The sequence below is a fragment of the Oryctolagus cuniculus genome, chromosome 15 (assembly GCF_051225735.1).
Source record: "Oryctolagus cuniculus isolate XC-2025 breed Fujian yellow rabbit chromosome 15, ASM5122573v1, whole genome shotgun sequence".
In the NCBI taxonomy this organism is placed as follows: domain Eukaryota; kingdom Metazoa; phylum Chordata; class Mammalia; order Lagomorpha; family Leporidae; genus Oryctolagus; species Oryctolagus cuniculus.
The window spans coordinates 13,504,131-13,531,391 of record NC_142881.1 but is presented as its reverse complement, the minus strand read 5'-3'; the positions used below and the strand labels follow the sequence as shown (position 1 = coordinate 13,531,391).

General features: G+C 53.7%; 1 protein-coding gene across 7 annotated transcripts in view; it reads right to left on the bottom strand.

Moving 5' to 3' along the window:
* Positions 1 to 27,261, bottom strand: part of HSPA12A (heat shock protein family A (Hsp70) member 12A) — a 146,813-nt gene that overhangs the window by 36,102 nt on the left and 83,450 nt on the right. The gene's annotated exons all lie outside the window — the stretch shown is intronic.

The window sequence follows — 27,261 nt, the reverse complement described above, 5'->3', positions numbered from 1 at the left end:
TCTGCCCATGTTTGGGGCCCCACCTCCAAAAGTCAGCCCCTCTGTTAGGGAGAGGAGAACCTTCCCACTGTCATCTCATGGAAGAGGGAAGAAGGGCAAGAGAACACGAGGTGGGTGGGGGGAGGAAGTGAAAGGGAAGGAGGCTGAACTCTTCCTCCTGCCCCCGAAATGACTAATTCACTCCCCAGATCATGGTCCTAATTGATTCATGAGCTTTTCACCTCTTGGATGTCCTGCCCCTCGACACTGCTGCACAGGGGGGTGAAGCTTCCAGCACATGGGCTTTGGGGACGCACTCAGACCCCAGCAAAAGTGAACGTGAATCTCCATTTCACAGATGAGCAATAGAGTCGAGAAGTCAGGAGGTCAACATCACACAGCTGTCCCACGGGCTGGCCGTCTCTGCCTTCAGGCTCAGCACACTGTGTGGCTCATTCTTCCGTGGGTGCAAAGCTGAACAGGGGTCTGCAGCTCAAAGCCAAAAGTCTTCAAACCCAAAGATCATGGTAAGGAAGTCACTTATTGGAACACAGAGTCAGAAAACCTGAGCTGCATCCCCAGCATGGCCACTTCCAGGGTGCACGCCCTTGGGTGAGCTCCTTAACTTCTTAGAGACTCAGTTCTCTCCCCTGGAAAATGGAGGAAGGGAGGGGGATGGTGATGGTGATGAAATATTTTGTAGGAATGCTATAAGGAATAAATCAATTAATATTTGCAAAATTTAATGCACGGCAAGAACCCAATAAATCATAGATGTTGGTTTGCTCTTCAGTGTTATCATTGTCATCATCACCATCCATCACTGAAGAAATCACCATGTCCTTACAACGTGGGACAAGCAGGGCCCCACCTATGCACAAGGTCATCAGATTTATTTCCTTTTTGTTTTGCTTCTCCACATTTTCTGTTTGGTTTTTTGTTGTTTAAAAAATTGATTTATTTATTTGGAAGGCAGAGTTACAGATAGAAAGATCTTCCATCTGCCGGTTCACTCCCCAGATGGCCCCAGTGGCTGGGGCTAGGCCAGGCCAAAGCCAGGAGTCAGGGGTACTGGGGTCTAAGCACTTGGGCCATCTTCCACTGCTTTCCCAGATGCATTAGCAGGGAGCTGCATCAGAAGTGGAGCAGCTGGGACTTGAACCAGAGCCCACATAGGATGCTGGTGGCACAGGCAGATGCTCAACTGACTATGCCACAACGCTGGCCCCTAGGTTTGTTAACAAAGGCTAAAAATCCCCACCAGACAGACACTCAGCAAATAGAGCCATCAGGAAAAGTCTTCATAATGGGAAACACGAGGGCAGGCACTGCCAGGGTGAGGGAGGCCTTGGGGCCATCTTCCTGCTCTGGCTGTCTACTCCCCGCACAGGACTTTCAGGAGAACAAAGGAGAACTGGGGCAGCCACATGTGCACTGCTTCAGCCTTAAAGTCCAGTTGCACTGACCACTGAGCAAGTTCATGTGGAAACTCTCCCACAGCCAGCGTTGTGACGCCGTGGGTTAAGTCATTGCCTGCAATGCCAGCAGCCCATATGGCCACTTGTTCAAGTCCCAGATGCTCTACTTCCAGTCCAGCTCCCTGCTGATGCACCTAGAAAAGCACCAGAAGATGCTCCAAGTGCCTGGGCGCCTGCACCCACAAGAGAGACCTACATGGTCTGGCTCCCGGCTTCTGCCTGGCTCAGCCCTGGTCGTGGTCATCTGGGGAATGAACCAGCAACTGTATGATCTCTCTCTCTCTCTCTCTCACTTTCTCTCTCCCTCTCTCTTACTCTCTCTATTTCTCTGCCTTTCAAATCAATACATCTTTAAAAAAAAAAAAAAAAAAGAAAAGAAAAGAAAGTCTCCCTACCCCTGGACAGATGCCACACTGCCTGGGCCTCCGGGAGCCCTGGGCTTCGACTTCCCCAACTTGATGAGGCGCCGTGGGGGGCTTCAGTCTTCAGAGGCTGCGGCACCGCGGTACTGAGTGTTGGGCAGACCAACAGCAGGGCCAGCTGGGCTCTCCCTGAACAGCATTTTTGTCTCCTAAGCAGTCCCCTTGGGGAAGGGAGAGGGAACAGGAGGCAAGGGCCAGGGAGATGGAGCCGCTTGGGTTGCCTGGGAAGGAGACCATCATTTTTGAAATGCTTGCACCTACGACAGATATTTTTCTCATTCACCCAGAAGCACTGTGAAAGCAGCCATGGCACTGCGTCCAAAAAGGGAAGGGGATGCCCGCTCGGGTGCTCCGTTCCCCGTCCCTGGAGAAGGTCACACAGAGGCCGCATTTCTCAGAGCTGCGAACAGGCAGCAGAGAGAGCTGGGGGTGGGGGACCGGATTGTAAAGACACTGCAAGATCTGCTGAGCACTTAGCACGCTCCAGGAGCTGCAGAGACCCCACAGCTGAGATTAAGAGTAGGGGCCTTGAACCCGAGGAATGCAAGCCGACCACACAAACCCCTTTCCCTGCCAATGACAGAGACAGGAACAGCTCTGGCCCAGGGACACGAGGGAAGTGAGCTGAGCTTCTGGGAAGGAAGCATCCTGATGGTGACATGAGTGCCAGCCCACAGGCACCACTGCCATAGGAACAACCTCCATACGTCTCAGGGAGGGTCCATGGGCTGTCAGTCAGCCTGCCTCGGGCCCGCCAGACTCTGGGCTTCCCCATCTATGCCGTCGTTAATTTCCCTTTTCTATTAAGAGACAAAAGTCTGCTTCTCCATGTTTCACAGCCAAAGGTTGACTTACAGCTGCACAATCTTGTTATTAAATTAAATGCCTCTATAGCTCAGTTTTTCTTATGTGTTAGATAGTGAGGCGAGGATTCAATCAGAACAATAGAACAATACAGGCAAAGGCCTTGCAAGTGTAGCTACTCATACAGTGTCTCCTGTCAGCCTCACAAATGACCCAACAGTAGGGCAAAGGTAGTTAATAACCCCATTTAACAGCACACAGGAGGGGCCGGTAAAGCTGCCGCCTGCAGTACCAGCATCCCATATGCATATGGGCACCGGTTTGAGTCCTGGCTGCACTACTTCTTTTTTTAAGATTTACTTTATTTGAAAGAGTTATACAGAGAGGTAGAGACAAAGAGAGAGGTCTTCCATCTCCTGGTTCACTCCCCAGATGGCCACAACGGCTGGAGCTGTGCCAATCCGAAGCCAGGAGCCAGGAGCTTCTTCCAGGTCTCCCACGTGGGTACAGGGGCCCAAGGACTTGGGCCATCTTCTACTGCTATCCCAGGCCATAGCAGAGAGCTGGATTGGAAAAGGAGCAGTTGGGATTCGAACCGGCGCCCATATGGGATGCTAGCGCTTCAGTCCAGGGCATTAACCCGCCGCACCACAGCACCAGCCCCTTGGCTGCTCCACTTCTGATCCAGTTCTCTGCTATGGCTTGAGACACCAGTAGAGGATGGCCCAAGTCCTTGGACCCCTGCACTCACGTGGGAGACCCAGAAGAAGCTCCTGGATCCTGGATCCAAAGGTGTAGCTCCAGCCATTTCAGCCATCAGGGGAGTGAACCAGTGGATGGAACACCTCTCTCTCTGCCTTTCAAATAAATACATAAATCATAAAAAAAAAAAAAACAAGGCACAGAGAAGTTAAGCATCTTCCCAAATCACACAGCAAGTGCCTAACTCCAATGCCCAAGCTCCTTCCCTTCAGCACACAGCAGCCCTGAAGCCCCAGAACTCTGTGGCCCAAGTCTGCACCACCGGCAGCTTGCAGCGAAGAGCAGGGGGAGCTAAGAGTTTAGAGAGCGGATGGTGGTGGTGACTGCTTCGGGTGCAGGCTTATTTCAGGATGGTGACAACATTCTGGCTGATCGTGGTGATGGTTGCACAGCCTGTGAGTGCTACACACCGTTGAACTGTAGACTTACTAATGGGGACTTCATGATAAGTCAATTATGTCTCAATTTTAAAAATTAAAGAGTTGTTTGGAAAGCCTTGCAAGGGGAAAGGTCCCTCGTCTGCCTGCCCAGGGGAGCACAGCCTGCCTCTCGGGATGCACATCAGCCGCTCGCACTCACCCTGGGCGCCACTCCCTCCCTTCTCCCACAGGTCGGGGGCAACCCTGGGCCTGGCACAGCCAGCAGCAGCTCCGGCTGCCGACTCCAGACTCTCAGCCCAGGGCTGAGGCAAGAGCTGGCCGATCCTCAACACGCTGCTTCTTCGGCATTATGAGAACGCGGGCCCGGAATAGGGATGACAACCCGACACAGCTGTTTTTCACTTTTCCCCTAGACACTCTGACGGCACGGGCCAGGGTGGACTGGTCCAGCCACTCCCAAGTGTCAGGCACCCTAACGGGGCACTGGGGGCTGGGGACTTGCTGGAGCTTTGTTCCCTGCAGCAATGCAGCTTCCAGGTGTCCTGGAGTCAAAGCTAGAAGACGCCTAGGAGCCTCCGGCTACAACCAGGCCTCCACGGGGGTCCCAGGCCCACCTTTGCCAGGGGGCAAACTACACCTGCAAGCAAGCCATCCTGTGTGTGTCATTGGCACCTGCCACCTGCAGTGAGCCAGGCACCAAAGGCTTGAGAAATCACTGCTTCCGGGAGCTAAAGGCAAAGAGAAGCCAAAGGCCACATGGACCCCTGCTAGAGGACAAGCCAGGACTGTCCCCTGCAGCCTGGATGTGGGGCATAGCAGGAGGGACCCAGGGTATGGGGACACGAACAGCAGCCACACACACCCTCGGGACTGGCAGCCCCAGCACTGTCCACAGCCAGCACATTCCTGGCTTGGTGCAACGACGTCATGTTAGGAGGAAAAGGAGAAGGTCCCTCAAAGACTTTTTAAGACCTCATAAGCTTAAAAATCCCTAATCCCATCTTACCTTTTCTCTATTTTTAAAGATTTATTTATTTATATGAAAGAGTTACACAGAGAGGAAAGGCAGAGAGAGAGAGGTCTTCCATCCAGTGGGTTCACTCCCCAGTTGGTCGCAATGGTTGGAGCTGTGCTGATCCGAAGCCAGGAGCCTGAAGCTTCTTCTGGGTCTCCCACGTGGGTGCAGGTGCCCAAGGACTTGGGCCATCTTCTACTGCTTTCCCAGGCCATAGCAGAGAGCTGGATTGGAAATGGAGCAGCCAGGACTCGAAGTGGCACACATATGGGATGCTGGCACTTCAGGCCAGGGCTTTAACCCACTGCACCACAGCACCAGCCCTCCATCTTACCTTTTCAACATAAAGTCTTTACTGATGGATTTACAGGTTTTTTTTTTTTTTAAATTAATTTATTTATTTGAAAGAATTACAGAGAGAGGAGAGAGAGACAGATAGATAATCTATCCACTGGTTCATTCCCCAAATAGCCACAGTGACTGGGGCTGGGGCTGGGCCAGGCTGAAGTTGAGAGCCAGGAGCTTCATCCAGGTCTCCCACATGGGTGCAGGGGCCCAAGCACTTGTGTCATCTTCCACTGTGTTCCCAGGTACATTAGCAGGGAGCTGGATTGGAAGTGGAGCAGCTGGGATGCAAACAAGTGCCTACATATGATATGGGTGGCAGTTTTACCCACTATGCCACAACACTGACCCCAGATTTACAGGCTGACAAAGAAAGAAGTAATAAGGGTTACCTGAGATGCTCGCATCCCATCCCAGAGTGCCTGGGTTTAAGTCCCAGCTCCACTTTGGATTCCAGCTTTCTGCTAATGTTCACCCTGGAAGGCAGCGGGGATGGCTGAGGGTTCCTGCCACCCACACCAGACCGAGATCTGGGGTCCATGCTCCGGCATGGCCCAGACCAGGCACTTCAGTAGTGAACCAATGGATGCAAGGTCTCTGTCTGCCTCTCCCTCTGTTTGCCTTTCAACAAGTTTTAAAAAAATCTAAATAATAAAGTTTATATATCTTTTAAAGAAGAAAGAAGTAGTAAACTGGATGCAGTTATTGATTAACTTTAGAATTTGCTAAATATGCATGGCAGAATTTCAAGTGTAACCACTCCCAAAATTCACTGCAATAGAAATCGCACCTTCCAGAGCAGTGGAGGGAGTAAAAAACAAGTGAGGGGCCGGCGCCGCGGCTCACTAGGCTAATCCTCCGCCTTGCGGCGCCGGCACCCCAGGTTCTAGTCCCGGTTGGGGCGCCGGATTCTGTCCCGGTTGCCCCTCTTCCAGGCCAGCTCTCTGCTGTGGCCAGGGAGTGCAGTGGAGGATGGCCCAGGTGCTTGGGCCCTGCACCCCATGGGAGACCAGGAAAAGCACCTGGCTCCTGGCTCCTGCCATCGGATCAGCGCGGTGCGCCGGCGGCAGCGGCCATTGGAGGGTGAACCAACGGCAAAGGAAGACTTTTCTCTCTGTCTCTCTCTCTCACTGTCCACTCTGCCTGTCAAAAAAAAAAAAAAAAAAAAAAAAGTGAGGAGTGCTGAACAAATAACTGCCCAAGATGACATTTGCTCCAAGTCGTGTCCTAGGAAATACAAGGGCCCCACAAAGAACTTCCCAGGCTGCTCCACAGAGCTGGGGGAAACCCCAAGCCAGGGGACCCAAAGGATCACCACTAGCGTCTCCCAGAGGACCTGATACCCACCCAAGGTGAGCAGCTGTGATGAGCCCAGAAGAGCCCTGTACACACACACACACACACACACACACACATGCATACACAAAGCACGCATGAACGTGCACACACATCATGAATGCACACACATGTGCACGTACACACAAATTTTTGCCCAGTCCCCAACCCAGGTTAAATACCTACCATCAGGTTATCTTGCTCAGCTTTTGAATTTGAGTCAAAGCAAGTCAACTTCATGAAAACCAAGCAAAGCAAGAGCCCTGGTATGAAGGACAGAGCAGGACAAGTGCCAGAAACCACGGACTGCTGCCCACCCCGGCCCGCACCCACCCCAGCGAGCTGGGGACAGGAGGCCTCAGAACCCTAAAGACTCCAGGAAATAAGGTTCCTACTCCATCTAGGGCTCCAGGGAGGCCTCTCCGATGGCTCCAGCTGCCTCAAGATCCACACCCCTCACGGGAGTTCACATACCATAGCGTGCACACACCCCAGTGTGCACAAGTTATGCATGCATGAGTGGACCTTGGGACTCCTGGCTCCAACCCACACAGCCCAGCCCCCACAGTGCTCACATCCAGGGCATGGAACTTTGCACCCTGGCCTCCACTTGGGCTTGGGGAGGAGGTCCTGGGTGCCCACATTGGTCTGTGTCTGGCTTCTCATTACCACAGTCCCACAGGCTGGTCCCTCCCAGGAGGCGGCCTGCCCACGTCACAGGACGGTCTCTCTGACCCTGCTCCATCTGTTGACCGGCAGGCAGCTCCTCCGCAGAGCAGAGTGGCCAGCACCACTCCCCCAGGTGCATCCCACCGAGCCTGGAATGTGCAATCCCTGGGAGCTGGCTGCAGGGAGTGGTCCACAGGGAGGCCTCAGCCTTGGAGAAGTGGCCTCTGGTCACAGAACACTCACTCAGGCCCACTCTCCCCACCCTGGTCCCCTGCCGCTCCCTGTCTATGCACATGGTCTGCACGGTCCTGAGTGGTGTGACCACAGCACTGAGACCACGCCTCCCTCATGCATGTGTTTAACTCCTGAGAAGCCAAAGAGGAGTCCCCAGGCCAGTACGGGGTGTGGGATTTCAGTTCAAACACTGGCACGAAAAGCTTGGTAGAACTGATCGTGCACAGGCACACGTGAGGGCAGACCGGGGCCTCCCAAGGGGAGGCGGCCTCAGGGAGAGGATGTTCAGGTGGCTTCTGGAAGGGTGAGTGCCGAGGAAGGGCAGCTGCAAAGGCAGAGGTGGCTGAAGAGCCCCCAGCCAGCCTTCTATCCTCCCAGCTGGCTTCACTGTTGCCAGGCTGTCCCCTGGGGTCACACTGCAGCCATCAGTCTCGTCGCCTCACTCCCAGCCTCAAGCACCTACTAGAGCTCTCTAGTGCCCTCCATTCAACTCTTCGACCAACCAAATGCCTCCATTAGCCCCTAACCACTGCCCCCTTGTCATCATTACCCCCATACAACCCCCCTCCAGCTGGGCTTGCTCTCCGCCATCTGGGACACCATCTGCCGTCCCCCAGGCCTGGCTCGTGCACCGTCTACACTGTAGGCTCCTCAGGGAGAAAGCGCCTGCTGGTCTTCCCATGGAAAGAGCTGACCCTCCTGCCTGCCCGCTGAGTGGGCACAGCCCTGCGCCACTCTTCCAGAGGTGGGGGTGGGACTGAGGCCCCAGAGTTAGCTGTACCCCAGGCAGACACCTGGTTCCAGCTGTCCCAGACAGGGTTCTGTACCAAGCTTCGGTTTCCATAACTACAAACTCAGCTGACCATGCCCCCCCCCAACTCCTCCCAGGGTTGCTATGGAGACTGTGACATGCACCTGTAAGAAATGGCAGCCCTAAGCAGCGAGCCGAACGTGTGCATGAGCCTCACCTGTCAGTCATCCCTCAGATCCACAGCGACATGTGCTGGCTGAGGTTTCCCAACGGACTCCACCACCAGCAGGCCACCAAGCCCTCTGCCCTGGCCTAGAGAAGTTGCCACCACCACCACTTGTGTGTTCCCAGAAAGCACTGCAGGCCAGCAGGGCAGTGCTGGGCACCCAGGGCCCGCAGTGGCCAGGTGACTTGTGCTTGGGCCTTGAAATCCCCGTTTCTCCCCAAGCTGAACAGATAGATGCTCACCTATGACCCACCAACTCGGCCACTAGGATTCTACCCAAGAGAGTTGAGTGCCTGCATCCACAAAACAGCCTGTTCCAAAAGGTTCAGAGTGTTTTCCTCTTTCATAATAGCCCCAAACTGGAGCCAGTCCAAACATTAATCAACAGAACAACGATCCACAGAGCACGATGTGCCCACACAATGAAATACTACCCAGCCACGAACAGGGAGCCAAACACAGGAACATCCAGTGGCAAACACGAATCTCAAAAGTACCGTGCCGAGGAAAAGACCCTGGGCGAGAAAAGATAGCCACTCCGTGATCTCACTTCTGTGAAGTTCAACCACAGGCATGGCGAATGGGAGGGAGATGATGTCGGAACGATGTCACCCCACAGGGCGGGCACAGCGCATCACCCCTCGATTGCTGCTGTCACCAGTCAGTACCAATGTACTGACTTAGAACCAGACAAACGCATCTCTTCCAGGCATGGAGACCCAAAGTCTGGAACTGTGCCCAAGTCAAGGTATTGGCAGGGCTGGGTCCTCCTGGGGGTGCTGGGAGAGTTGATTCCCTCACCTTTTCCAGTTTCCAGAGGCCCCCTGCTTTCCTTGGTTTTGCGACCCCTTCCTGCCTGCATCCCACGGCCCACAGCCCTTCCCCCCACCTCCAAAGCCAGCGGTGGCATCTCCGCATCTCTCTCTGACTCGGGCTCTCCTGCCTCTACACTGATTAAGACTCCTGCAATTACCCTGGACCCCCAGATAACCCGGGATTGTACCCATCTCAAGGTCCTTGAGTTACCCACACCTGTCAAGTCTCTTTTGCCATAGTGGGTGATCTCCTATGCCTATGGTCCTGAGGGTTAGGCATTGTCTTATTCCATTTCTCAGGGCACTGGCAGATTCCAAGACTGGTGAGGCTCTGCTTTCTGATGGCAGTGCCTTCTCCCTGGTCCAGCAGCCTCATTCCAGCAAAACCAGGCTCTGCCCTCTGCAAGAAATCTGCTGATGAGAAGTGAAGCTGCCCCTGTGACCAGGGACCTGGCAGCTCCTAGGGGCAGACCACTGAGGCTGCGGTATTTAGATCTCCCGCCTGCCCCAAGTGCCTGTTGCAGATGGCACCAGGGGCCCTGCTCCCACCATGAGCCAGCTGCTCCTACCACAAAGACACCTCCGAAGAGAAGGGCTGGGGATGCCAGACCCTTTAGCCTTTTTGCCCAGTGCCCAGCTGAGGGCCCCTGGCCACATCCCATAATCTGGCTGACTCTGGCCCCAGCACAAGCAGTGCCCAACTGAGCTACGTGCAGCCAGGTGGGCCCAGCAAGGCACCTGAGCTCTGGGAAGAGGAAGCGTGGGCCACTTTCCAAGTACCCCTTCAGTGCCTTGCACAGAGCCTGCCCCTGGGGACTGCCCACCCCACCCTGCTTCCTGGATGTTTGGTGTCCAGAGCCATTGGGTCTTGGGAGCACTTCTTGCAGCTCAAGGCAAAGCCACAAGGGAGTACCACAGATACACTCCGGGGGTGACAGACGCAAGCTCTAGACTCACAGACCAGCAACCACCGCCTACCCTCTCTGTGGATCAGAACCAAGAACACGATTTTTCAGTCCCCATTTCCTTGTCTGTAGCAGGAGGCCAGTCCCCCACCCCAGGACACAGCCCTTCCATAGTTTAGTCTCAACAAGTCTGCCATCCTGAGGGGTAACGGGGCTACCTCTGGATGTGGGGTCGCTCTTTCCTTCGATTCATTTTCTGTAATGGAAGTGTAGTGCTTCTATCCTGAGAACCAGTCCAGTACCTGCCCAGGATGGTGTAAACCCACTAATACCGTCATTGGGACCATACCTCGTGACCCCCCCCAAGGCTTCACTGCAAACACCACTAACCTCTGACCTTGGGGTTTACATCCTCAACTTAACACATGAACTTTGGGGGGCCACGTGATGCTGCAGCAGGAAGCCCCCGCCCCCAGGTGCCAGGCAGGTGCCAGCACCATGATCTTGAACCTCCCAGCCTAAATAAACGTCTATACTTTACCAATTCCCCAGTCTCAGGTACTTTGTTATGGCAACAAACCAACAACCAAACCTAAAGCAGCCCCTCTGGGGTATCCCTCACACCACTGGGTTCTGCTCCTTGAATGTTGCCCAACCTCAATCCCCAACGTCTCCCCAGACAGTCGGAGGCCTGGCTTGCTCTGAGGAACAGCACAGCCGTGTTGACACCAGGTGTGCTCTTCAGGTCACTGCCACTCTCTGGGACCTTGTTTCTTCCACTGGAAATGAAGAAGTCACCTCCCAGAGCCCTGAGGGCCCCACCTCAATCCCATACCCCCCAGCTGAACCACATCTCAGATGCTAATCTAAGCCACCCAAGGGAAGGACTGCTAAAGACCCAGGCTGCACAGCAACTGCCCCCGGGCATTCTAGGATTTCAAGTGACTTCTTCCCTCTAAAACTGTGACCCTAACAAAGTGTTGTCACATCTTTGTTTGGCCAAGAAGAAACACAAAGCTTTTACTACAAACCCTGTCATCTGTAACTATATGCAATTCATCGAAGAAAAGAATATAGGACTGTATCAGTTATTTCTTTCAACTTTTTAAATTCCAATAGTTAGTGGCTTAAAATGACAACCTCTTATTTGCACAGAGTTCTGTAATTTGGGCTTTTCTCACCTGGGGTCAACTCATGTCACTAAAGCTGCGTGAAGCTTGACTTGGTGCTACGAGCACCAAGACCACCTCTGGTGTCACTGTTTGTCTGGGCTGACGGTTGGGGGTCTCAGTTCCCCTCTCTGTGGCCTCTCCAGCAGGACAACCTGGACTTCCTCAATGGCAAAGTGAGAAGTGGGCAAGTCCCAAGGCATGGACAAGCAGTTCTAGCCTCTGCTGGGTCTGTGTCTGTCCAAGTCCCATTGACCAAAACAAGTCAGATGTCCAGGTAGAAGGAGACCACACAGGGGTTCGAGCCTGGAGTTAGGACTCACTGTAGGCTATCAGTGTGGCAACCTACTGCAAGCGCAAATCTCAGAAACTCTTCTTGGGATGGAATCAATTTAGCTTCATGGAGAGCTATGGCACAGTCATCTGGGAAACTTCCCCACAGATCAATGCACGCTTCATTCATCAGCTCCCCTCGGTAACCAACTCAGGGGCTGGCATCTGGGAAGCGCAGTGGCATTCCTTCCCACTTTGGCAGAGAAGGTCTCAGAGCTCTCCACACAGTACTCCGGATGGCCCGCCCCACCGGTCAGAGGCGGTAGGTGCAGTTCAAGTCCACTCACCTAAGGGCTTTATCTGCAGGCTAGGAATCACCTTTGAAAAGAGGACACGAAACAACTCACGCTTAACTCCAAGGGACGTGGCACCAAATCAAGCCTGCCTGAGCGAAAGGCTCCCTAATGGGGGAGCCCAGGCACGTGGCTGGTAGCAGGTACAGGGAGCCCCCCCAGTCCTCAAACCACACCTTCCTGGGCTCAGCTTCCTGCCTCCATGGTACTAGGCAGTGAGCCCCTTGCACTTACACGGTGAAGAGAGTTACCCGACCCTCATTTTGGGGTAAGCATCCCCTGGCCCTCTGGGTACTTCCGCAGCCCACCCCCAGCTCCTGGCTGCTAGGAGCTCCAAGGCACAGACAGATCCTGCCGACGAGTGGACTTCTGAGGATCATTCCCTAACGAGGCAAGGTCCAGGTTTTGGTCTCAGTCAGCACGGGGCCGTCCATAAGACAGAGGGACTTGAATGCAGATGTCTCAGTATGACAGAATCCTCCCTCGTGGGAAGGAGTCTATGCATCGCCGTGGGGTGCTTACATGATACTGTGGGATGAGTGTGCCCCCAGACGTTCAGATGCTGGCAACCGAATCCCCAAAGTCTATGAGCGCGCTTGTTGTACTTGGAGGTGGGGCTTTGGAGAGGTCATTAGGATTAGATGAGGCCATGAGAGTGGACCTCATGACGCTGTTAGGGACTTTGTAAGATGGAGAAGAGAGACCGGGGTGGTGCACCTGCTCTGTCTCTCCATGCGATACCCTCCACCAAGACACGATGTAGCACGAGGCCCTCGCTGAGCCTGTGCCAGGCTCTTAGACTTCCCAGCCTTCTGAACCGTGGGCCAAAAAACCTTACTCTGTGTCAATTACCTCCCCACCCTGGGTATCTTATTTTAACAGCTGAGCACACACATGACTACAAACTCAAGGAACTGAACACCAGAAAAGTCACTTTTACTTTGTGTCACTTAGATTTCAATAAACTTGACTTTAAAAAAAATACTTCCTGGGGCTGGCTTTGTGGAGTAGAGTGAAGCCACTGCCTGTGACAACAGCATCCCATACGGGCACTGGTCCAAGTCTCAGCTGCTCCATTTCTGACCCAGCTCCCTGCTGCTGCACCGCATGGGAGACCAGGAGGAAGCTCCTGGCTCCTGGATTTGGATCAGCTCAGCTCTAGTTGTTGTGGCCATTTGGGGAGTGAACTAGTGGATGGAAGACCTTTCTCTCTGTCTCTCCCTCTCACTGTATGTAACTCGACCTCTCAAATACATAAATAAAATATTTTAAAAATTATTGAAGTATAAGTGATAAAAGGAAAAGCTCACTTTTCTAGTGTTCAGTTCCATGAGTTTGGATCATGTATGTAGTCATGTGTGTGTGCTCTGCTGTTAAAATAAGATACCCACGGGGCCAGCATTGTGGCGTAGTGGGTAAAGCCACCACCTGCAATGAGGCATCCCATATGGGCACTAGTTCAAGTCTCGGCTGCTCCACTTCCAATCCAGCTCTCTGCTGTGGCCTGGGAAAGCAGTGGAAGATGGCCCAAGTCCTTGGGCATCTGCACCCATGTGGGTGGCTCTGGATCAGCGCAGCTCCAGCCATTGTGGTCAAATGGGGAGTGAACTAGTGAATGGAAGACCCTCCCCCCGCCCCCGCCTCTCCTTCTCTGTGTAATTCTTTCATATAAATAAATAAATATTTTTTTAAAAAGAAGATACCCGAGCAGGGTCCGGGGAGGGGTAATTGATAAAGAATCGAGGGTTGTTGGCCCATGGTTCGGAAGGCTGAGAAGTCCAAGAGTCCCATACAGGTCCCTGCTAATGTGCCTGGGAAATCAGCAGGAGACGATCCAAGTACTTGAGCCCCTGCCACTCATGTGGGAGACCCGGATGAAGTTCCTCACTCCTGGCTTCAGCTTAGCTATATGAGGAATGACCCAGCAGATGGAAGATTCTCTCTCTCTCTCTCCCTCTCTTTCTCCCCTTCCCCATTATATTTCTTTTTCTTTCTTTCTTTCTCTTTCTTTCTTTCTTTTTTTTTTTTTTTTTTGACAGGCAGAGTGGATAGTGAGAGAGAGAGACAGAGAGAAAGGTCTTCCTTTTGCCATTGGTTCACCCTCCAATGGCCGCCACGGCTGGCGCGCTGCAGCCAGCGCACTGCGCTGATCCGAAGTCAGGAGCCAGGTGCTTCTCCTGGTCTCCCATGGGGTGCAGGGCCCAAGCACTTGGGCCATCCTCCACTGCCTTCCCAGGCCACAGCAGAGAGCTGGCCTGGAAGAGGGGCAACCGGGACAGAATCCGGCACCCCGACTGGGACTAGAACCCAGTGTGCCGGTGCCGCTAGGTGGAGGATTAGCCTAGTGAGCCGCGGCGCCGGCCTCCCCATTATATTTCTTATACCTCTCTCTCTCTTTGCCTGTCAAATACATAAATAAATAAATCTTAAAAAAAAAAAAAAAAAAAAAAGAAGCTTCCCAGCAGGGAACCCACCTGCCAGCTTCCTGCCTAGTGCTACCTTTCTGAGCATTAGGGAGGAGGGCATCCCCAGGGGGTGCTCTGAATAATAAAGGTAACACAGAGTGGGGTGTTGTCACCCACACTTCTTGGGTGAAGGCACAGGGTTCAGAGAGGCTGAGTAACTTGCTCCAGCCAAGGTGGGAGCCAGGACCTTGTCACTTAACTAAGCCTATTTCAATCACCATGTGTCCACCCCCACTGGCGGCCAGATGCAGTGTGGTCAGTGCTTTTCACACTTGTGCCCAGAGAGACTAAATGTGCCCAAGACCACACGACTGGTGAGAAGTAGCACTGGGATTTGATGCAAGTACTAACTCCAAATCCATTCTGCCTTCCTGTCGGCACAGGAGGCCTGGGTCCCTGCCACCCTCGTCCACCAGCAAGGTCCTCTGCTCAGGGTCTGCTCTGCCCTGGGTGACTCCCCATCCCCACCTGTCCTAACAGGTGGCCCAGAGGCCAATCCCAAGGGACAGGCTGTCATTAACATCTTCCAAGACACCTGCCAAGGCTGTTCTGAGACAGGCAGACCCAGGGCAGGGGTCTGTGCCAATTCAGGACCTGATATGAAGAGACCGGGCCCCCTGGCTTTCTCAGGACAGGGCAAGCATGATTCCCACCTGTCCAGCTCATGTCCAGCTCGCCCAGCACTCCCTGGGGAGAAGCCCAGGAGCTGCAGCTGGAAGAAAGAGTGTGCACAGAGGCCATGGCCCAGCTGCTCTGCACAGCCTGCTCCCAGGGCCCACGGCAGCGTCCCACTGCGTGGGCCTTTGTGGACTTAGCCAAAGATACACTCTCGACAGGCCTCACACAGCTGACCACGCAGGCCTCCCCTGCAGGGCCCTCGGATCTCTCCTCGTGTTTGGACAGAATTGGAAATGAATACGTCAGTGCTGTGTTTGGCATCAACAGATCAACGCAATGTCCCTTCTGCTGCACTCTCCCTGCTGGCCAGGGAGGCCACGGCTGGACCTGATGCATGTGGTCCCTGCAAATGGGGCCAGCCAGCCAGGGCCACGTGAACTGACCACGGTCCTGCAAGTACCAAGAGAAAATGGCACAGGGCTGCACTTCATTCTCATGGGAGGGGCCCCTGAGACACACCAAGAAAATCATTTTCTCCAAGAACAGCAAAATGTCCAATAGCTGAATGCTTATTCTTGGCGTCTGTACACGGGATCTTCAAAAAGTTCCTGGAAATGAGTATTGTGGAAAAAACTAAGATTTCTTTACACCAAAATGGTGTCATCTATCTTTCCTTCTTTCCTTCTTTCCTTCTTTCCTTCTTTCTTTCTTTCTTTCTTTCTTTCTTAATTTCTTAATTTCTAGGTTTATTTATTTATTTGAAAGGCAGAATTAGAGAGGCAGAGGTGGGGAGTCGGGGGGAATCTTCCATCCGCTGGTTCACTCCCCAGATGGCCACAGCAGCAGGAGCTGTGCCAATCTGAAGCCAGGAGCCAGGAGTTTCCTCCGGGTCTCCCACATAGGTTCAGGGGCCCAAGGACCTGGGCCACCTTCCACGCTTTCCTAGGCCATAGCAGAGAGCTGGATCGGAAGTGGAGCAGCCAGGACTTGAACTGGCATCCATATGGGATGTTGGCACTGTAGGCAGCCTTACCCGCTCTGCCGTGGTGCCAGCCCCAACATTAACTTTCAATGCTATTTTTCCAGGAGGCATTCCCATCTCTGAGAGCATCTTTCCATTTTCTAGCCTGGTGTAGACGGTTCTACGACAACTGCCTGCAGACCTCAATAGCTGTGGACATCAGACGCCCCACGCCTCTCCCAGCAAGGAGACTGACCTTGAGCCAAGGTGGACAGTTCCCAGGTCAGGTACCCAATCACACCTGAACCTAAGGGCCTGCTGGGGAATCTGGACCTGGAAGGTGGTGGCAGGGGGGACAGGAACACAGCCAGAGGGCAGATCTGTACACCTGGATCTCACCGCTTCAACACGGGCATGGTGGGTGGCCACACTGGCCCTGCGGACAGAGAGCCCACAGAGGGGAAGGACAGGTGACCAGCAGGGAAAAGTCAAAGTGAGGCACAGGGAGAGAAACTGCCAGGCTCCCAACACGTCCCCCTCCCAGACAGAGCAGCTGGGTTAAGTTCCAAGAGCTACCCCAGGATCCTCACCTTCGGTTATTCTCCGCTTCCTCTGGCTACAGAAGAGCAGTGGCTTGAATGTTAAATGCATCCCAAAGGCCCGTGTTTTTTAAAGTCTTTGTTCCCAGCATGGGGCTACTGGGAGATACGGACACTTTAGGAGGTGGCTCCAGTGGGTGGCCTTTAGGTCACCAGGGACCCTGGAAAGTGGTTCTCCATTGTGACCCTCTGCTTGCACTTTGCCATCTACCACGTGCCCCTCGCCAAAGCAGAAGTCTGCCTCAGGCCCTTTGGACTTTGAACTTCCAAAACTCTCAGCCAGATAAAACTCGCCGTCCATCACAGCAATGAAAACTGGACTCACACAAGAAGGCATAGTTACCTGCAACCAAAAGCCCGAGCGACTCTCCTTTTAGAACAGACATTCTGCCCAGAGCCTGAGACACTGAGGCACGGGTAAGCACTAGGGCCAAGTGGGGGCCGTGCAGAAGGCAGATGGACAATGGAGTGCCTGGGGCTCTCAAATCAAGGGTGTGGAGGAGGGTACGTCCTCCCTCTGCAGCGGTCTGGCCTGCACTGCATTCCTTGGAGCTCAGCACCGCTGCCCCAGTCCCTGTTAAAAAAAAGTCATGAGTTTATTAACAGTGATGAGGGCTGGGTCCTCCCGACAGGACCGGCTGACTGCACTGCTGTGGGGGGGACTCTGAGACCGTCCTTGGGTCTGGTTGGAAAGTGTGGAGGGAGGCAGCAGACTGGACTCTTGGCCTGGCTGTGCTCAGCATTCTGGAGCAGCCTCTCCCCGTCCCTGACCTCTGTTTTCCTCTCTGGAAAATGGGAGCATAGGGCCAGCCCAGACAGGGGAACCCAGGGCCCCATCCGGCCTCAGATGCCACCCCTGGGCTTTGTGTTCTGAGGACCCCTTTCATCTCCACCTTGGGAAGAGGACTGCGACAGCTGAGCCGTAAACACTTTCTTATCCCAGTCAGCAGAGATGGCCCCAAGGACAACAAGACAAAGAGGAAGGAAGCAGCCAGAGGAATTTAGCCGGAGCCCAAGGAAAACGGGGGTCCAAACAAAGGGAGGCCAGACAGAGGCCTCAGAGTCAGCAGGAGCCCGTCCAATGCCTCTGTCTTCTACGTCCCAAATGCAACCAGAGGTCTGAGTGACAGGACCACGGTTCCCGGTGACAGCGAAAACAGCAAGACCCCAGCGACTGATTTACAAAGAGCAGGCGCATACAGGTTATTGTCAGCTTGCAGGAAGCAAAGGACACCCGCAAAGCCACCTCCCTCTGGGCTCTTGGGGTGCTAAGTGGGTGGAGGGAACAGGAGTGTCACCCACAGAACTGACTTCCCTCCTGGAGCTTCTGACATTGAAATTGGAGCCCAGCAGGGGACACTGTCCAGGATGTACGCAAATGCCTGGGAAGTAAAGCATTCTCAGAAACAACACACTGCAAAGTAAGGCAGGAAGAGGAGAGGGGCCCAGAGGCTCTCCCTGCCCCCAGACCAGAGCAAATACTCCCCATGGACGTTCTTTCTACATCAAGTATCATTCAAGCAACTCTGCTACAGTGCCGTATGTTCCTGAAAATCTGCACCTCTGCTAAATGCATACACTAAAAATAACAGGATTTGGGAGAAAGCAGGGCTAGTGCACATTACTCCACACCTGCGGCACCTCGCGATAAGATCTGTCCACAAACAGTGCCAGCTCTAATAAAATCCCGCACGGTCAAGCCACAGGCACCAGGAGCTCTGCCCCTCCTTGGAGATGAAGGGCCTGGGGCCATCACTTCTTAGAGAACCACTTTCATCAAAATTAAAAACCCATCGGGAGGGCCAGTGTTGTGTGTCGTGAGTTCTGATGCTTCCAGCACCTCCATCACGTCTCAGAGTGCTAGTTTGGGTTCAGCTATTTTGCTTGTGATCCAGCTGCCTGCTGATGCATATGGAAAGTCAGTGGAAGATGGCCTGAGTGCTTGGGCTCCTGCCACCCCTATAGGAGATCTGGATGGAGTTCTTGGCTCCCGGCTTCAGTCTGGCTCAGGCCTGACCTTTGCAGCCATTTGGGGAGTGAATACAGCAGATGGAAGACCTCTCTCTCTCTCTCTCTCTCTCTCTCTCTCTCTCTAGTGTCTGTCTATCCTTCTCTGTGTGTTGCTCTTTTTCTCTTGCTCTTCCAAATAAATAATTTTAAAAAAATTAGACAGGGGCCAGTGCCGTGGCATAGTGGGCTAAGCCGCTGCTGCACTGGCATCCCATTTAGGCACCAGTTCGAGTCCCAGCTGCTCCACTTCTGACTCAGCTCTCTGCTAATACACCTGGGAAAACAGCTTGGGCTCCTGCACCCATGTAGGAGACCTAGAAGAAGCTCCTGGATCCTGGCTTGAACCTGGCCCAGTTCTAGACATTGTGGCCATTTGTGGAGTGAACCAGTGGATGGAAGATCTCTCTCTCTCTCTCTTTTTTCTCGCTCTCTCTGTAACTCTTTCATATATATAAATCTTTTAAAAGAAACCCATCTGGGGCACCACTTGCATCCATTATTCTCTTACAGGCTGAGTTTTCCTAGGTCTTTCATCTACCTCTCAGCTTCCCTAGAGAGCTTAGAGTGTGGAAAGATCCTAAAACAGTCGTGACATGTACTAATGGAAGGTTCATCTATGGGTCCTTAGCCTTATTTTTCTTTTTCAGTTCTTCATATATTATCCTTTAATCATAAAAAAGAATGTCTGAATGTATCAAGAACACAAACATACTCGAATAAATTGTGAATGAGCCAACAAAATCTTCAGGTCCCCAACATCGCTCCCGTATTTATCAATTACAGACATGTGTTGTAACACAACAGATGAATAATTTCAAGTGTGAGATCATCTTCAGGCACTCCCAGCAAGTCTTCAGAAGTGAGAAGACTACGAGTGGATTTCAAACATAATACAATTTCCTTAAGTACCTACTGGTAACATTTTAGTCAAACTGACTCTGTCAGATTAAAAATAGCACACGGGGCCAGCTGTGGTGCATTGGGCTAAAGCCCCAGCCTGCAGTGCCCGCATCCCATATGGGTGCTGGTTCGAGTCCTGGCTGCTCTATTTGTGATCCAGCCTCTTGTTAATGTGCCTGGGAAAGCAGTAAGAAGATGGCCCAAGTCCTTTGGCCCCCTATACCCGTGTTGGAGACCCGGATGAAGCTCCTGGCTCCTGGCTTCAGATTGGCCCAGCTCTGGCCATTGCAGCCATTTGGGGACTGAAGCAGCTGAAGAAAGACCTCTCTCTCTCTCTGTCTCTGTCTCTGTCTCTCTCTCTCTCTCTTTCTCTCTCTCTATGCCTCTGTGTAACTCTGCCTTTCAAATAAATAAATATTTTTGGAAAATGAAAAAGAAATAAAAATAGCACAAATTCCTGGCCATCCCTCCCACTGACGGGAGCCTCTGCTCCTGCACCTCTGGTATGTGGGCTGCCTCCGTGCTGCAGGAGCAGCGGCTTCACACGGCCTCCCAGGAGGGTCCCAGGCCTGGCAGCTTCCCCTCCCGGCCATCCACCTGCTGCCCTTGGACCGCTGTAAAAAAGCCTGAGCCAGCCTCCTGGAGGATAAAAGACTACAGAAGAGAGGAGCCAGGCTGATAGCCAGCGCCAAGCCCAGAACCAGGAGTGAGGCCATGTGGGACTGTGCTGTCCAGCTGGGCCAACACAAGGCAGCAGCCATGTAAATGACAGTGAGTGGGCCCCACAAAAGCACCACTGACCAAGGCCTGCCCACGGAGTCCTGAACAAATCAGATGACTTGTTTTAAGCAGTGAATGTTGGGATGGTCTGTTACATAGCAAAAGCAAATATAATATGACATTTTATAGCCATTTCACTAATTCTCTAATACCTTAATACTTTTTTCTTGCTTGGGAGCCAATAAACCTTTGATTCAGGTCTTCAAGAATCCATAGGCCACTAAGAAGGGGCTAACCCAGCCCTGAAAGAGGCAATGTCTCCAGTGACCCTACCAAGTCTGCATCCATGTCAAGGGCTAAGGGTGGGTGTTGGGCCTAGAGGTTAAGACACGGGTTAGGAGTCTCTTGTCTGACATCAGAATGCCTGGGTTTGCTGCCTGGCTCCAGCTCCTGACTCCAGCTTCCCGAGAATGCAGACCCTGGGAGGCAACAGTGCTTGCATGCCTGCCACCCACGTGGGAGACAGGGATGAAGTTCCCAGCTCCTGGCTTTAGCCTGGCCCAGCTCCGCCCATTGCAGACATTCGGGGAGTGTGTCAGCAGATGGGAGCACTCTCTTGCTCTCCTCTGCTCTTTCTCTGCCCCTCAAATAACATTAAAAATAAAAATCTCAAGGGTGATCAACAGTCCAAACTCCAGGGGAGAGGATGTGTGGCAGGTGCATGAGGAATCTGAATGGCAGACACTGATCTTGAGTCAGCTCCTGGGGGAGATGGAAGGAGTTCTAATACTCCTAAACCCAGACAAGGCACCAATATTCCTGGCTGTGCTAGGCTCAGTCGCCATCCTTTAGATTTGTCCATGTGGTGTTTCCTGGAGCCTGTGTGACCACATGACAAAAGGGACTTCACAGATGTGATTAAATTAAATATCTTGAGAGATGAGATTGCCCTGGATTAGCCAAGGCTAATCCTTTCCCAAAAGGGGGGAAGGAGAGAGGGGGCAGAGGCAGGCAGGGGGGAGCTAACACTGGAGGGTGGGTGATGAAGAGACCGTGAGCCAAGGGATGTAGGTGACCTGCGCAGATCTGCACAGGCAGGGAGATGGGTCTCGTCTCAAGTTTCCAGAAGGAACAGAGCTCCACCAGCACCCTGGATCAGCCCAGGGAGATCCACGTGGGGCTTAGCTATGACCTCCAGATAATAAACTTGCATTGTTTAAAGCCACTAAATTTATGGTAATTTTTATGATAGCAATAGGAAATGAATACATTGCATGATTCCTCCTGCCTAGGAGAATGTAACTTGGAACATTAGTTCATAACAACAACTAGTCACAAGAGCTAGCATTAGTTCACTGTCTACTTCATGCTCAGCTCTGTTCTAGGTGCTCTTCTTGTAATAAACTCATTTACTCCTCGCAGAGCCGATGTGCAGACATTGCTATAGTCCATATCTTGTGGATGAGAAAAGTGGGCTTAAGCAACTCGCCAGGATCATCTAACAGGTGGATAACACAGCCCTGGTTTGAACCTGGGCAGTTTGGCTCCGGCTCCTACGTTTCACCATCACACCTCCCAAATCACCTGCACTGACAATAACAAAATGATTGACATTTCCTGAGCACCCTCTGTGCGCCAGGTTCGCACTAAGCACTTGACATATATCCTCTTGCCGAATCCTCCCAGCGCCCCAATGGAGCAAAGATCATTAATTATCCCCTTGCGAGCAGCAGAAGGAATGGAGGGGGCAGCCATGTTAGACCCAGATGTCCAACACAGCTGAGCCCAGATGTTTCAGAGCCCAAAGCTCAGGTTTAACCTCACACCCTACTGCCTCCCTCACCCCACTTGGGTCCACATGGCTGCGAAGAGAACAAAGGTAAGTAGCATCTTCCAAACTGAGAAACTTAGAAAGGGAAAGGAGTCACTGTTAATAACTTCAGTGGACAAGGGGCAGAAGCTAGCACCATCCCAGCAAACCCAAACACATGGTCACTCCAAACACAAGGGGACTGGACTCAGGGCCCAAACCCTGCAGGTCGGGGTTCCCCACAAGGGATGCCATGGAGCAGCTGCAAGCCAGGACATGGTCAAGAGTGAACACTGAGGGGTGGTCCTGGCCACCACAAAGCTCCACATCTGGGGACCCAGCACAGAGGTGGAGCCTGTCTGAGGGTGGACTCCACCTGAGGACAGAGGTCAGGTAGCTCTGGATAGAGTCCAGGGATGCAAAGACCTTGAACCCCACTGGCTACGCCAGTCAGGAAACCCAGTGAGTGGGGAGCTCAGAGTCTTGGCAAAGGGGCAATTGGAAGCCAAAAGCAGTCAAGAACCTAACCTGCTGTCCCTAACATGCTGGGTCTGTTGGACTAGACACCATGTGGCTCTGTGCAACTCCAGCGGGGTCGGCCCATCTGGACAAAATGCAGTCGCTGCTACCTTCCCTACCTACTTCCATGGGGATTAACAGCAAGCGTTTACCATGCACCAGGAGGCACTCTCAGCACCCAGCGTGGGTTATGGGTGTAGGTAAAAGCCAGTCCATCATGATTCCCACTTCACAGAGGATGAAACTGGGGTGGAGACAAGGCAGCCAACAACTTGGGCCAAAATCCCAAAACTGCAGCTGGGATTGGAATCCAAGCTGACCGCCCCTGTAAAATGCTGCTGGAACATTCTTTCTTCTCTACCCAGTCTCCCCAATGCAGCCCACCCCAGTGAAGGTCCCTGGGAGGGGCACTCTCTGGTCTCCCGCTGTCGCCAGAGCTGGCACAAAGCGTTCTGTGGGCAACGGCTCCAGCTGCCGTGTGATAAATGCTTCTGTGCATTCGTGCTGGGTTCCTTTCTGTTCATGGCAAGTGGCACGGGCTTCCTATTTATGACACTGATAGCGTTTTCCCAAGAGAAACGCATTTTCTTTAAATGGGCTCATTTTCTAAAGAGTTGGTCAATCAAGGCCTGGATGGTAGGTCCCTCAAGAAGTTTGGAAAGCAGTCACCTGGGGACAGGATACACCTTTGGCCAACAGCGCCGAGTTCTGTTCTCACGGGGCCTCCAGGTACTGCATCACCTATGAATGAATTCAAATCCTCTGAGCCCCAGTTTCTCCCTACGTAAAATCACCCACTTCATGGGTGTCTGTGCAGATTAAATGAGATGATACAAGGGAAGCCTTTAGCACAGAACCGCTGCTTAAGGAAAATCTGCTGCCACTGACGGCCAGGGGTCAGGGTCAGGGAATGAAGGTCCCAGGCCTGACAGCTACGATTCGCTGACTCACAAAGTGGGCTCCACCCTCGTGGGCGAGGCCTGGGCATCAGGACTTTTGGGAAGCTTTGCAGGTGACTCTTATGGGAGAAGCAGGCTGGCAGCTAACCCCAGAGGGCTGTCCAATGACCAAAGGATAGTTCCTGGCTCACATCCACTCAAGGCCAGCATGGGCCTCCAGCTGCCATCACTCTCATCTCCTCCTGGTAGACTCTGCGGGAGGGAGCACCAAGGGTTCCTATGTCACGTCCAGGGGCCCTGCCTCGGCACGTGCAGGATGCAGGTCTAAAGCAGTCGGGACCTGAGCATTCACCCCACTTAGCCCGAGTCAGACTCTGCTCTGCCCTCTTTCTACAAACCCCAAGGAAAGCAAAATAGCTTGACCCACTGGGCCACATGATCTTGGTGGGCAAGGGTACAGGGAGAAGTAGGAAGGCCACCTCACTCTTCCTCTCACGGGCAAAGAGGTTGATACATGACAAAACCATTTCCTGCCCATTTCGTATCCCCAGGACTCCCACCACGGATCTGTGCACCCCTTTCAGAGACCAGGAAAGGAAAGTTCAGCTGGCGCTGATAACAGCCTTCGGTCCTCCTCTCACTGCACCTGCTACTGCACAGCTTGGAAAAGAGCAGGACTGGGAGTCACGTGCAATAGCCAGGATGCAGCTAGAAACCTGCAGAGCTGGCATCGGCGGGGCCTGTAGCTTCCGGTTTCATTTCGGCATGCTATCTGCTCCTGGACCAACCCTCTCCCGCCTCGGATGCCCAGGCTCTGGACAGCCACACCCTCCCTGCCACATGCTGCTCATTCATTAAAAGCCCCTGATTCCTCTCTGCCACTCTAATTATGCACAGCAGTCATAAAGCCGCTTTCTCCCTTCCCAAAGAGCCCTATTTATATGACAAGAGAGCATTTGGCCCCCACAAGATTGAGTCGTCACTCAGAGGCTTGTGGGAATCAAAGCCGCATCTCTTCTGAGCTGGCAGAGCCCCGCCCGCCACCCCCCTCCAGCTTGGCCCGTTTCTGTGCATCCACGTTTCTAGAAGCCGCCGCTGTGGAGTGGGCAGGAAGTGGATGCCATTTCCCGCTGCTGGTCTTGCTGACTCAGCACACAGTAAGACATTTATTGAGCACCTACTATGTGCCATTACTTAAACAAGGAAATCAAAGACATGGTTCTTGTCCCATTTGAGAGAAAAGGCCCTGAGAGAAACAGCATAAGTTCCTGGGCCCCACGACTGACCTCTCGCCCACTCCAGTCTTCAACAGCTGGCCAAGTTACTGAATTGCTCAAAGCTCTGCAATGGCCTCATTGCAAACGGGTAATCATAACAGTTCCAGCCTCGTGAGGTTGTTGGAGGAGGAAATTGGATTCCTGCATATAAAGCTGGCACCATGACAGGCCCTCCACAAACACGGGCTGGGGTCACCAATGGTTGAGTACCAAAGCTGGGGGACCACGCAGGTGGATCTCACATAGACACGAGACCCAGAAGGCTTCTGGAAAAGTGACACCTGAACTGGGTTTTGAAGGATGAGTAGAAGTTTGCTAGACAAAGGCAGGGGAGATCATCGGGTTCTGGGATACACAAGACAGTGTGTAAGGGACACACACAGGTAGCGAGTGAGGCCCCCGTGGCAGAGGGCACAGCTGCAGAGGCAGCTGTTAACTGGGAAGCGGACCCTGCAGCCAGAACCCTAAGCAGCCTTCCCCATCATGACCTTTGTTTGGTTCCTCTGGGGAAGGCAAACAGCCCCGTCCACTTCCGTCCATAGTGGGGTGGGCACAGAAAGAGGCGGACGCACTGTCTGCTAGCCACATGCTCGGTCACTCGCACACTCGGCCCGGTTCCCTGAGAGCCCACAACACACCAGGCACGTTGCTAGAGGAGGACACACAGCGTGACCGCCCGGACCCCACGCCCAATGGCCTGAGCCCCAACCCTCACTCAGCCCTGTTCCAGCCTTGTGCCGCCCGGCCTGCTGCATTTCTCCTTGGGTGCAGCATGGGTGACAGAGCCCCCCGCCTAGAGGCGTTCATTCAACAACCAGTGTGGTCGGGCCCAGGTTTCAGCCCACACTAAGCCCTCAGTAAATGTCAGGGTTTCGAACGCATGTTTGTGCTATGACTAACTGCTGAGACAGCGAGAATCCCATCTCCAAGGGCCACTGGTGCGAGGCCTCCAGGACCCCGGAGCCCAGGTGGGCCTGCCTGCCCACCATGCCTCCCCTCTGCCCCCACCCTGCACAGAATTACAAGGCTTCCACTGTGCATGCCTAGACCTGACTCAGCCACCCCAGGAGCTGGCCCAGGGTGCAGCCCCAGAGCCATGGGGGCAGGGTGGGGCTGAAGGTCTTGTCAGCACGCTGCCCACCTTCAAAAGTGCAAGTGTACAGAAAGTCACCGGAACAGCAGGGAGCCCCTAGTACCTGCCACCTCGCTTCAACACTCTGCCTACCCGCTCCCCACCCAATCCCTGCACCACTGGGGTGCCCACAGGCCACCGTCCCAACACGGTGTGATGCGTGGGGCTCTCATTCCTTGAGACAACCCCCGGTCGATGCTCCTAACAGAGGGGTCACCACCCACCACTTCCACCTCACTGAGGGGCTCCAATCCCTGCAGTCTGATGGCCTGGGGCCCAACCAACACTTCCTGGATGTGTGACCGTGGCTAGGTCACTCGCCTGTGTGTAGACTTCCCAACCCGGCAAAGAGGAAGGCTGGAACAGGTTTGTTAGAAGACTTAGATAAAATCATGCATGTTTACAGACTGCAGCGAGGACGCTTTAGAAACGGATGCACGGTGGGATGGGGGAGGAGCAGCAGACTGCTCCTACGCACTACTGTTAATATCCGCACCCACCTACCCTCCCCCCCCCCCATTTACAGATGGAGGAATGGCAGCCTGGAGAGACACATGGAGTTCCAGCCGGCTCCTCAGGTGGCTGAGTCTGGAGTCCATGCACCGGGCAGTCTCACCTTGAACTGTACAGCATGGAAGTGCAGTGGCAGGTGGCCCAGTCCACCGGCATTTGTGTCCCCAGGGTGGACAGGGATCTCTCCCAGCCCTGGCTCGCGTGTGTGTGTGTGTGTGTGTGTGTGCAGGGGAGAGGTGGGCACCAGCTTCATTTTACAGGGTGCAGCGGAGTTGCAGAGTGGGCATTCATCTCTGTTTCCTCTTCCCATTTGACAGATCCTACGCCCCCCTTGCACTCCACACAACCACCCACTCCACCCAGCAACAGAGACAAGAAACCGGCTCGCCAACTCTTGGACTAGCCATTCCAGTGCCACTCCAGCATCCTAATATCTTCCACCAATGGAAAGGGGAAAAGGGTGAGAGACAGGAGTCAATGCAGTTGCTGAGGAAGGTTCAGACAAAGACAGCTGCCTGACCCTTGCCGGTGTGTGTGCCAGCCAGGCAAGGGCAGGAGAGAGCTGCGGGTTCTGGTGCTTTGGGGCATGGTCTGGGCTCTCCACCGCCCCTCCCAGGAGTGAGCCCTGCCAGGATCCCCCACCCCCAGCCTGCACTCCCCCACCACTGCAGCGCCGCGTGGGGAGGCACCTCCCAGATCCGCAGGAACAATGGGCTGGGGAGGGGGCAGGTGCGGCTGGGAGTGCAGCAGAGGGCGGGGGCCGGCGGCCACCCGCAGCGAGACACTGGAGCAAGCGCCCAGGGCGGCTCTGCGCCCCTGAGACTCAGTTTCCTCGGCTTTGGGGACCCCGCAGAGGCGAGCGCTCCTATCCCGGCTGCATTTCCCAGGCGTGAGGGCATTTTAATTTCACCCTCCAAAGGCGG